General features: G+C 35.9%; 1 long non-coding RNA gene across 1 annotated transcript; it reads left to right on the top strand.

The window, feature by feature from the left end:
• The first annotated feature begins 6205 nt into the window (after positions 1-6205).
• On the top strand, positions 6206-11396 carry LOC121659436. The gene is made up of 2 exons (XR_006014326.1): positions 6206-6244; positions 10374-11396. It is a non-coding gene; the product is annotated as an uncharacterized LOC121659436 (long non-coding RNA).
• Positions 11397-12645: the final 1249 nt, after the last annotated feature.

Here is a 12645-nt window from a genome sequence, read left to right as displayed (position 1 = left end):
AGCGCAGTAATTATAGACAAGGAGTAAGAAGAATGAGATGAGCCCGTTTGCTAGTCCTTCCCACGAGACTCGTATGCTAGTCACATTTGCAGAACTGCAGTTTTGCTCTGACTCCCAGGCCTTATTTACCAGATTAACAGAGCCAGACAAAATCTGCACAAGGGCTCTGGAGATGAAAATGGGGGCCAAAATGTAGCAGGGGAAGCGGGGGGATGGAAAGGGCACATAAGACCCCTACCAGGAGAGTGCCCACCTCGCACCCAGCAAATACACAGCTGCCAGCTATATGCCCAGTGAGAACTGGGGAGGAAGGGAAAGGGAGGAAAGCAAGCTCAGCACCCTCCTCCCTCCCACTCCATTAATATCAGGATATTTTTGTGCCCACAGCTGTGTTACTATATTGCACTTTCTTATGTTGAGCCTAGGGAGAGGCACATCTCCTGGGACATGGGAAATTTGTCATGTACACTTAGCAGAAACATCAAAACCTAAAGTGTCCCGATTTGGAAAATGACAAAGATTAACCTACTTGTTTTTGGAAAAGACAAGTGAATAAAATGTCACACATATAATTTTTGGTAAAATTATTTAGACTAGACCTTAGTTCTGAGCCTTACTCCTTTATACAAATCTATCTTTGGAGTTAAAGATGATTCTTGTGAGTCTGTTGCACCTCAGGATATTTTGTGATTCTATGACATCTCCCAATTGCTACCTTTATGTCTTCCTTATTATTTTCCACTTACTCAGAAAGTCCATAATGTGTTTTAAATAGTGTATGCATCATTAAGTAGAAAAAGAACAATTGTGAAAAAACATATTAGTATATCCAGATCCTGTTTTACAGTACCATGAAGTGTACACCATTGCAAGTTGTGAGTTCTAAGTCTGTTGTCCTAAATATGATCTATTACAACATATTGGTTACAAACCGCAACCCAGTAATTCAAGAATACAGTCTTTTAGGGAGAGAAGTAAATTGATAATTATTGTATGTATAATTTGATATTTAAATTCTCAACACATATGAAGGTATAAGCACAGGTTATAAACTTGTTAATGTAAGGAGCACTCATGGGTATCCTTAGTACTCATACTAATGTTATTAGATTTCTAAATTAAGGACCTAGGTGATTGTTTTCTTTAAAAAAGTACTTGTGTGCAGCTGTCACCAGGCTCCCTTCATAAATACATCTCTTGGATTATTTATAGCCTTCTAGCTTTTTAATTCTGCCATAGATATAATAGTAATTTTTGTATAGTTATCAAGACTGTAGGTCTCAGGAAAATGAATAATCTTGGAGAAAAGTCCCCACAAACATTAAACATTCAACCACTGACTAGAAGATTTGATATGTGCAGAAAAAAGGCAGAAAATAAAGTGGAATGATAATTATGCCACATGGAAATGAACATGAATACAAGTGTACAGATTATGATGATGCATATATATTCATAGACATATATATAAAAATCTGTATGTATGTATGTACATGCATACATTCTCGTTTTCTGTGAGTTATAAGGTTCATGTACTATTCATGCAAAAATATAACTGTCATTCTAGAACCTAAAGTAGTGGATTTAGTGATATAACAAACTGTTGTTATTATTGCACATTCTTGCACTTAACTATACAGAGCCCTTTTAATGGCAAAAAGAAAAATATATAGCTGTGGAAGAGGATGGAAACTGTTACTACAGTGAAACAACCCCTGTGTGAAAGGAATCACTCATTTTCTGAATGATAACATCCTTTGTCTTCTATTGAACCAACCTTCAGTTCATGGTTGACCCATTTTTGACAGAATTTCACATCACAGAATATCTGAAATGGCTACAGCCCTGAAAGGCACTTTAACTGTAAAATCTGCATCACGAGACATTTCTACAGTACTATGAAAATAAGAAAGAATGTAGGCAAGCAGCATGAAGACTAATGCTTGTCATTTATCTACAAGACATACCTTACAGAATTCAGGATCTGGAATTTGACAAATGTTTCGTTTCTGTCAGAGAGAGGAATAGGTTTTCTAGCACAACTAGAAATAGCACTTTTATATTTTACATGTAAACATGATTGGAAAAACATTCTGAAGAGCAATTCACTGCACTGAAGTGCAGCTAAGAGCTTAAAAATATCTCATTATGCTTTTTTCAAGGTCAATATTCATTGTTATCTTACAGAAAATGCTAAATTCAACATAAGATTCTTGTCAAGGCTCTGTTCTTCTGAATGTATTCCAGCATTTGCTTTACACAAATGCTGTGCCAAGTGCAAGCAACCTGTCAAACAAAGAGCATCACACAGGAATAAGCAGAGCTTTCATTTTCTGCCTAGTTGTACTGCATCTACATTATGCTTACCTGTCTTTAGTCCAGCCAGATTCCCTGTTAAATTCCTTTCTAAAGCAAACTGACTCAACTCCAGGTTTTCTGTTAAGGATGTTTTAAGATGTGATGTTATTACTTCAAGCTGGATTTTACTTTTTTTATTATTGAAACAAGAACAGGCACTGGAGCATTTAATAATCTATTCTCTATTTACAAATCTTTCGACTTGCATTATCCCTTTCTGGAAGATAGAGAAAACATGGACTCTTGATACTAATAAAAATTTCACATCACTATTAGTTTGATGTTAAAAAATCTTTACTTCATTTCTCTTTTTAACTGGATTTGTCCTGGCTGGGTAACTAATTTAAAAATATCTTTGAAGTGTGAATATAATATTGCCTCATATTAGTTAAATATTTTAAATATCTAAAAGTGACTCAAAACATTAATCCTATAATACGTTCACTTCTGTGATCTTTTAATGTGAGAAGCTGATTTGTTTAATCCCTGTGAACCGTACTGAGCAATTATACAAAGCTTTGCACGTACTTTTTGCAAATCATAAAAATAGATTTAATGTAAACATGGGGCAACTTCTGATTTTGGTTACTAATTACTTATTATGTTAATAAGAAACACTTGAGAAGTAGCCCAGCTCCTACACCCCCAACCTATACTTGAAAGTCTCCTACAGCCCCAACCTATACTTGAAAGCAAAGAAAAAAAATGTAATTTTATAAATTATTTGGAACCATGTTTGTAGTTTTTGCTTTCCAAACTGAAGTGTGAATTGACAAGATTCTGATTCAAATGAATGACTAATCATTCCTTGTAGCTGCCAGAAGTTTGAAGTATGTTTTAAGTAAACAGGGTTTAATCAAGCACATTGAGGTAAAGGCTGAGACCAGAATAGTTATGATTAAATGAGATAAAATTCTGTAAGTTTTCAGTCTGGAGGGAAAAATAGTGAAACCCTTTTTTGCAAATACACTTTGCTATAGTGACAGAAAATGTATTTCAGTTTCATTAAGATGTTTGGAGATCTTAATTCAAAATATCAGTTCTACATCTCAGAAGAGGCACTGTTTTTTCATGAAGAGCCTAGCCTAGGATTGTGAACTATAACTGTCTCTAACAAATTGCTCATGACCAATTTTTCTAAACTGTGTCAGTGGGCATTGTGGAAGACATGGTGATGACAGCTGAGCGAAGGCTTTTGGTCAGACACAATCTAGACCTGAAAAAGTGTATCTGCTGCACACATTTCTTAGCCTGTCCTGAGCTGTTGCCATTTGATATACCTGCTCATTTAACAGCCTGTCAGCAAATCTGCCTAAAAACCAAAATCCTGCAAGTCCTGGGTGAAAAAAGTCCCTATCTCTGAGCTCTGTGGTTTGAAGTCTAAGATCTTTTCATTTTAGTCTGGTGATTAAAAGAGTGAAACTAATGGTATAATCTTTCATTTTTTAGAATTTTTAAAATACATATCATAGGAAAACCAAGCAAAAGCTATTCAGTCACTTAAAACAAATGCTGACAGTGTTTTGTGTCAGTCCTGTACCCTAATACAACTGCTGCAGATACAGAACAAAATACAAAATAAATATTGACTCTACCTTAATGTCATAACTTTCTGAGTAAGCATTGAATTTTGGATGAAATTTGTTCCCGTCTAAATTTAATGGACTTCTAAATTTCTTTATAAAATGCTAAAACGGAATTCATCTTCCCTAATGATAATAATCTTAAAACATAATTATTAAAACACATGGTATATCTAGGTTTGCCAGTCTCCTAGGTAGTAAAAGGAGAGGAATAAGCACTTTTGAGGAACAGTTCATCCTGTCCTAAGATATGTAAGACATTACCCTATGTCTTTCTGCTTCACTTCAGCATTTTTTTCCTATTTTACAAACTGCTGAAAAAGTAATTGGAATCAGTTTTGGCTTGGTGAAGCATGAGCATCCTACAACATGTTTTGAAATTCTATTTTGTATTTTGTTTTAATAATCATATACCTAATATTTGTATTAAATGCTATGAAATCTGAAATCATCTTGAGAGGTCCATTGATGATGTCTTTGAGACTATGGCACAGAAGAGTATTCTTGAAGTGATTGCATTTTGCCTTATGTCACACTATCACACAAAATGAAAGATTCATCACTCTAATGAAGGTGGTCCAATGGAGAATGCATTTAGCTAATCATAATTCAGGAATCTAATTGCCTATGGGCACGAGTGAAAGTGGAAGAGTCAGTAATGCAAATAGTCTTCTGGTGGTGGGATGACATGTCTAATGTTAAATGACTGGAAATTTACCTTCTTAACAGATCAAGAGTAAGGTCTAAAAACATAGGAATCATGGCATAAGCAACTTTGAAATAATATTTCCAACATAAGTTCTGTTCCCACAGTACTTTAAAAAATAGAGCAAAAAACTTGCCATTGGTGTGAATAGGATTGTATGTGCCTGTTAATGTGTGGATTTCCCTCATATTCATCTTTCAAGACCGGCCATCTTTTTTGGGGGTGGGGAGGGGAGAGCACCAAACTGTAATTCATGGATCACATGAACTCTTATTTGGCTATATTTGTCTACACCAAAAGTAAAACTTTTCCCACAGCTCATATCAGGATTAAAAAAAATAAAAAATATTCCTGCTGCAAACTTTTCTGATGTTACAATAAAAATGACAGCAGTGATGGGCATTTGTTTTAATTCTATGCAATTATAAAAGCCTAGAAAATTTGACAAAAATGAAAACCATGTCTCACAGCTTCTGATATAGCTGTTATTTCATTTCAATGCAGTTTAAGTCCTATGCATGATGAAATTTTCTTACCATGCCTGCAGAGATTGCTGAAGGGACCAGTCCAACACAGCTGAAATAAATACTGATGGAAATTATGGAAGTTCTCTAATCTTTAAAGATATGAAGTAATTTACATGTAAGTTCAATAGTCATTGACAATTTCAGGTAAGGACTTAGCTTTAATCAACACTGGTGAAATAGTCAAGACCTTATTTCTATGTCAGGGCGATATTTTCTGAAATGGTAATGGACCTATCTAGAAGTCATGAGCAGATAAAACCTTGTCATAATTAACCCTTTCCAGCCATTCCTTCTTCATATTAACCCAACAACACTCCAGTAAATACTGACATATTAGACAGTGTAATATGGAGCTACATTCCTGGCACAATCTCATTAATACTTTTTTGCTTAACTTCTAAAACAATGCAGTTATTAATTTTTTTCAATACAGGTGTCTTGGGGTGACTTTATGATGTGTATCCCATATCACTGCCCTATGCCCAGAAATTAATTCTTGTGCCTTTCTATGCCTCTAAACTGAGCCTGAGAGGGGGAGGGAAAAACTGAGCAAAACTTTTTCAAAGCAGTTTGCAGCTTGTTCAAGGTCACACAGAGATAGCGTTTTTTTTCCAGCTGGGGCAGGGGAGGGAGGAGGCACACGGCTTGCAGCTGCCCGGTCAGTTTCTGGCCAGTTGTTCAGTTTCTTTTTCTCCAGAGAGAGACTGAGAGTTGAACTTTTTTTCTTCCCCTGGAATTTTGGATTTTCTCTCTTTTCTACTAGACTACTTCAGTATCAGAGCACATCGGGAGGACTTTCCACCGAGTGCAGAGGGCCTGGCCCTGGGCCAAGCCCCAGCTCCGAGACCAAAGGGAGGACTCGAACACTTTCCCAGGTTTTTCCCTTCACAGCGAAATTTTATTATTTAGCATTATCATCCTTTCCCCTTGTGTTTGTTAAATAAATAGTTTTTATCTCCTTCACTTTCCTTCGAGGAAAATTTACTTTTCCTGAACCTGGTGGGGGAGGGGTGGTGACCTGCCTTCTCTCAGAGGATATATTTCTAAATTTGGCCAAACCGGCACAACAGGTACATACAATTTTTATATTATACATGGTGTATGTATGTATGCATGTAAAGGCTATGCAATTTGACATGTGGTTATAATTTAATTATTAATTTCATATTAAACATGTTCAGTAAAATAAAGGAAATATTATTCTGAAATATGAATCCTGTGTGAAAAACAAATCATTAAGTATTTGAGGTGTCAGGAAGTGATTTCTTTGGTTAGTGCCAAAATTCACAGAGGCATAATAGGGTTCTTTACTCTTCTCAAAATTCCAGGTAGACCTTGTGTAGCTTCATAGCAGAAGTGATAGGAAATATAAGTGTGAAGTTTCACAGTCTCACTGAGAAGTGGAAACCTGAAGAACCTGATGGATAAAATTAATATTTTAGCACTTCAGCCTTGTGCCATGTAGAAGACTTCCGATTCAGGGGAATGCTATCAGTATATTAAAGATAATTGCTCCCCACAGACAGATATTACAATCCTCTTTCAAAATGGTCCAATTTTCTGATCTTACTGTACTTAAATGAAAAATCCTTATTACATTAATTTAACTAAGTTACACATATCTGGGTAAAATCCATCATCTTTTCTATCTTCAGTAACATACAATAAGTTCCTTTCAGAACTGTTTTGAGTGCCTGTTTTGATTTAGATTACTTTATTTATGGTTTGGAAAATGTTCAGATAAAATGTCTCTTTTTTTTACACATGGAATCATCTTTTTGGTCACAGAAACAAAAAAAATTCTTGTTTTTTGTTATAATACATATCAACACATAAACCAAGTAATATCCTACTATAAGGAATAACAACAGATTTTTTAAGTCATGTATATGTTGTTTCTATTTTTAGATATTGTGTACAGCAAAACAGTAAGCCTATTAAGTAGATTACTGGAAGTATGTACAAGCACAAATAACACCACAAATTATTGACAAATATACAGTTGTGCACACCAGTAAGTTATACTGCACATTTATTTCTGAAGTATGCCCCAGTGTATATATTAATGACATGGAAAGAACCCTTGTATTATTAAAAGGTTTAAAATAATCTCTTAACATGTTTGGAGGCTAAAAATACAATCATGCATAGGGTATGTATGCACACATATGTGTACGATACACATGTAAATGAAATTGTAGACCCCAAGTTCTTAATATATAAAGATAGCAATATCTTTATAATAATATATAAAGATACATGCAGTATCTTTTAAAGGGAACCTCAGATGAATCACTGAAGGATCTAAATGTCCATCATTTTCTGGAACATTTCATTTGGAAACCCCATCAATAGCCTGAAGTTACAGAGAAGGTCTACAAAGCGCTAGCAGTGAAGTAGGGTAGCTGGTAGGAGGCTACCCTAAACTGTCACAGCCGAGGGACCTGCAGATGTCTGCCATAGGACAGGAAATTATCTTCTAAAACAATTAACTCTTACAATGGAGACCAGAGAATAAAAAGATCTCTGTCACACTATTTTTATCATCATCTGCTCTCCATGATGAGAGCCTCCTAATGGATTTTATGTCCCATGAAAGCCAGAGTTCACTGTTTTTCCCAGAATATGTATTTATTCCTTACATTAAGATTTCTGGAATTCTAATTCACATGATGAATAGGAAAACATATGTAATATAATAATGAAAAACTGTTTTCAGATTCTAAAAAATATAGTTAGTTTAATAGTTTATAACTACAGGTTTTTTGAAGTCAATTTCTATACAGGTAAAAGGTAATTTTCTTTTGAAAATCTCTTCCTAAATTTTCTACATCTTAAGCTTTACAACATTTATGCAGTGAGATATATATTCAACTAAAAATATGCCAAAGATAAGCATTCAGGTATATCTGAATTCAGTGCAATTGCATATAAGCTTTACTGATAGAACAGTAATAGTGGTTGAGCCATAAAGCTACTAAGGAAACAGTATATTTATTGACAATTTACTTTGTGGGCTTCTGATGGAGTGTGAAGGATCAGTATTTCCAATCTGATGACAAAACCACTACGTCTGATGCTGGAAAGTAAATAAAATGTAGGAGTTTTGGTTACAAATATGCATTCAGGTGGACCAAGACTTACTGTCTAAATCTACTGTAGGGAGGACGTAGCATCATCTATTTGCCAACAACTGTGTTTATATTAATTCTACGTCTCTTCCATTCCTTACCATGCTGCCTACTCATTGTATTTCAGTATTACAATATACAGAGCACACCTTGGATTAACTGTAACAATATACACAAAGAAATACAGTCCTCCTTGCTTTCATCACAGCTACACGCAAGCTTTTATAAATCAATGCAACCTGAATCTAAAGATTTAGAGGAGATTCACATTGTGTTATTTTGACTATCCTGCTTGGGGGCAAAATTATGAGCTTAGAATTATGCAGTGTAACTTGTTTAAAGTGTCTGAGCTGGGGGCTGCTCTGTTCTAAACTAAGTCTATTTAAAAACAAACAATGACCTTATGCATGGGTCACCTTAAAATCCTAAATTCCTATATAAAGTATCAACCTATTTCTTCATTCCAAGCACACACCAGTTTCCTTGCACATCAAAAGAAGAGTGATTGGAATCTAGCATGTTGTTGCTACACTTGCTTTCAAAACTGTGGTACAGTCTGTAGCTGAAGAAAATATTCCCCTATCCTCTCCATTGTACACTAAGGACAAACCAGATTCATCACATGCCCTCATATTTTTCTTTCAATTTTCTTCTCAGGATGTAATTTATCTTAAATCATGTCTGGGAGTCCCTCAGGGTCATTTTTCATTCTCTGAAGTCCGACATTTTACCTCTGTGTGATGCGCCACACCCAGTTATGTCCTTCCATGAACTGACAGATGTGACCAGGAAGAATTATCAAGGCAATGACTAGTGAGCCTGCAAAGTCTAAATACAAAACTAGTGCAGATATCACCCTAATTTCCTGAGAATGTAAGCAGAAGTGGTTGCAAGAAGCAGTATAATTGTTCTAATCATTTAATCTATTGCTTTAATCAAAGTTTCTGCTTCTAAATAGCAAGAAAATAACTTCTGTTGAATTACCTACTTAGTATCAGTGATAATACGTTAAACAATCATTGATTATCTCTCCTTAATGATGAATTATTGCATGCATTCTTGATTTTGCAACGGTTTTTGGCAAATCTCATTCAGTCCTAATGTTATAAAAGTGTATCTTTCCAAGCTTAAATGAGAATTGCACTGACTATACTGTAATGATTTACAGAAACGACACAATGATTCACTGAAAAAAAAGTGTCTTGTGTTATGCGTTTGACATGCATCTCTCCATGTACACTGAATATCCATACTTCTATGTATATTAGAAAATGTAGACATCCATGCTGCTGTGAAGGACTGCACTGAAAAAGAAAATGCACCATGTAGTTAAAAAAACCCAAGAAACTACCTCTACCATGAATTTAAAAACTCTGAAAGTGTCCTTACTCTCTCCTAAATTGTTCTCTCCACATACACACAGAGACACTCCCACGTCCCAAGATGAACAAGGAGCTTTTATGCAACAACGAGACGAACTTAGAGAGACATTTTTGAAAGCACCAAAGTGAATAAGGCCTAAAGACAAAGGGTCATGTTCTGCAATAGTTTAAAGGCATTGTTGACCCTTCCTGCCTGCCATGTATGTTTTAGGGTGCTGCTCCCTCAGAGCCTCCAGCACAAGTGTTTCAGGGGCTGGGCTCCCAACCAAGTCAGACTCAACTTTAAATCCCAACCAGATGATTTATAAACTTTATAGCTTATAAAAAGAACAATCCTAATTTCCCTTGGTTATATTTTGGCCTCGGAAATGAGTTATTGGAAAGCAGGGGGGAAACTGAAATTCTTTTAGACACCACTGTCACTGAAAAATTGCATGTGGACTACATTACTGTACTTGAAAGCTGGCATGCACAGCCAAGAACCTAGCCTTAGGGACATTTGGACAACTAGAGGCAAAACTTTGCTAAGTGCCACTAGGTATCCACTGACATTTTCAGGTTATTAAGTACCTTTACAAAATCTGCCTTCTTTTGGTAATGGAAATATGTAACACTTAAGCTCTCAAGTCAAGAATTTTAGTCTTGGTGTAACCAATAAATAGTCAAACATCTCTTGTCTATTTCAGGTGGTTTTAGACCAGAGCTGCATTTCCTGGCAAATTTTGACTTTGATGGCTAGCTTGAAGTTCTACCCTCATATTATGGAGTCAACCTCCATACCTGCTCCACAGTTCTATGTTATGCGTCCCCCATGCCCCACTGGCATTTACATGGTGTCCAGCTTGTCAAGACATTGATGGGTTGGTGATTCCAACCATCATCCTCCATCAGCTGCTCTGTCACTACAGAGGATGTCAGCCCCTGGGTCACCAATTACAGATGTGCATGACTTCCTCATATCCCTGTGATGAGCAGGGACAGTCTCCAGATTCCCTGCCACCTCTCCAAGCCTTTGGTGCAGCCCAGTGTGCATTGTTTGAGCCTCCCCTGGGATTGGACTGGAGCAGGAGTGGTTCACAGTCTCAAGAACGCACTGTGACAAGACCCAGTGAAGTGTCAGTCTTCTGGTCTGCTTCTCATGTATAGGCATGGCTCCTGGAGCACTGGAGATCCCAGCAATCTGCCAGAAGGTATGGGACAGACAAGCCTGCTTGGGCCACAATAAGTAGCAAAGTGCCACAGGATTGACAGAAAGGAGTCTGCCATCATCACAGCCATAAGATTTCGCCTGTCTTCTGTGGAGGAATATGAATCTGTGTGAAATAAAGCATGGTCTCAGATGACTGACATAAGTAATTGAACTACATTGAAAAGGCACTGTACTGTTATTCAGAAAAATTATTCTGGCTCCTATGTTTAGACAAGAATGTTTAATCATTAAATGTATTTCTATGCGGTCATCCATTACTGATGTCAAAAATGAATGCCTGAAGTGAAACAATTCCTTCTTCTATTTGACAACTTTGAATTACTTCGTTTCTCCGCTTAAGAAAACTAAGATCAAATTCATCAGCATCCATATAATACAGACTGTGTTAATTATCTGCTGCTACTATATTGAAAACTATTCCTGTTCATAGTGCTACACTAAACAGTCAATTTTGATTTATACTTTATCCAGTTCTATTAAAATCATCTTCTTAATCTTCTAGAATTCTGTGCTTCAAGTGATTTCTGAACTGATTATGAGTTTGGAGCCCTTTCAGAATTCTTAATCCACGTACTTATCTACATATTAATTTCAAATGTTGTGAGAAACCAGATACAGGTCTTGAAATCTTGAATTCTGGGCTATGAGATATTTAAGGAAAAATGGTTGATTCAACTGGCTAGAGAAATTCTGACTCGGCAGAATTCAAGAATATAATAGAGCACATGGAATAAAAAGATTATTTTTAAAATTATTAGATTTCAATATTTGAGTGTACATTGTGTTGGTATTTGAATGGATGTGCTTTCCTCCAGCCTCACTGTTTGGTTTAGCATGTAACCTGATATACAGTAGTTATATATGTCAGTGTATAATATATGTACAAACTCCTTTACATGTCCAGTTTAGAATATTCAGTCATGTATGGATAAAAAATTTCCATGATTGCCCCCAAAAACTGTTATGTGCTGTTTGGCCAAAAAGACAGAAAAGCTTTTCAATGGCATTTTTCTGTCTCTCTAGTTTTGTATTAAAATTGTTTATACGACATTATTTTATATTTATTCTTGTTCCTATCTCATATAATTTCCAAACAAATTCCTTTGTGGTTAGGAATTGTATTGTAGGCATCATTTAAGAGACAACACTGTAGGTTTCCGTGTGACAACGTTCTTGCTTAATGGGCTGCAGAAACAATACAATACAATAAATTAATTATGAGAAGTTACTTTTGGGAGTAGAACCCAAAGTTTCCTAAATAACTCCATTAGCTGGAGCCAGCAGTGTGTCTTTGTGATATTCAATCAATGCAGACTTCCTCTCATTGCTTCCTCTTTTCAAGCAGTGTAATTGATAACACTAGCCTTTTAACTTGATAGACTCCTTTATCTGCTGTGTATTTTGTACCCTTGCAGTTCTTCTAAGGCCCAAAAGCAATTAAAATCAGAAATAACAAGAAGTATAAGTAGCAATTTGAATATCCACATAAGTTTTATTAGCATTTCATACATGTTAGTCTGAAAAGCTTTCTTTATCTGTGGTGCTTTCTTCTCCCTTGTTCTTTGTGGAGAAGACAGTTGGAATCTTTAGTCTCACCTGCACCTGTGTGCCGGTTTGGACAAATTTGGAGGAAAAATATCCTCTGATAGAAGTCAGGTTACAACCACCCCTCCCCCCACCAGGTTCAGGGAAAAAAATAAATTTTCCTCAGAGGAAAGTGGAAGAGATAAAACTATTTATTTAACAAA

Source organism: Corvus kubaryi, unplaced genomic scaffold, assembly GCF_017639235.1.
Source record: "Corvus kubaryi isolate FWS band 111438036 unplaced genomic scaffold, C.kubaryi_AGA036_p1.0 137, whole genome shotgun sequence".
Classification (NCBI taxonomy): Eukaryota; Metazoa; Chordata; class Aves; order Passeriformes; family Corvidae; genus Corvus; species Corvus kubaryi.
This window is presented reverse-complemented; position numbering and strand designations above follow the sequence as displayed.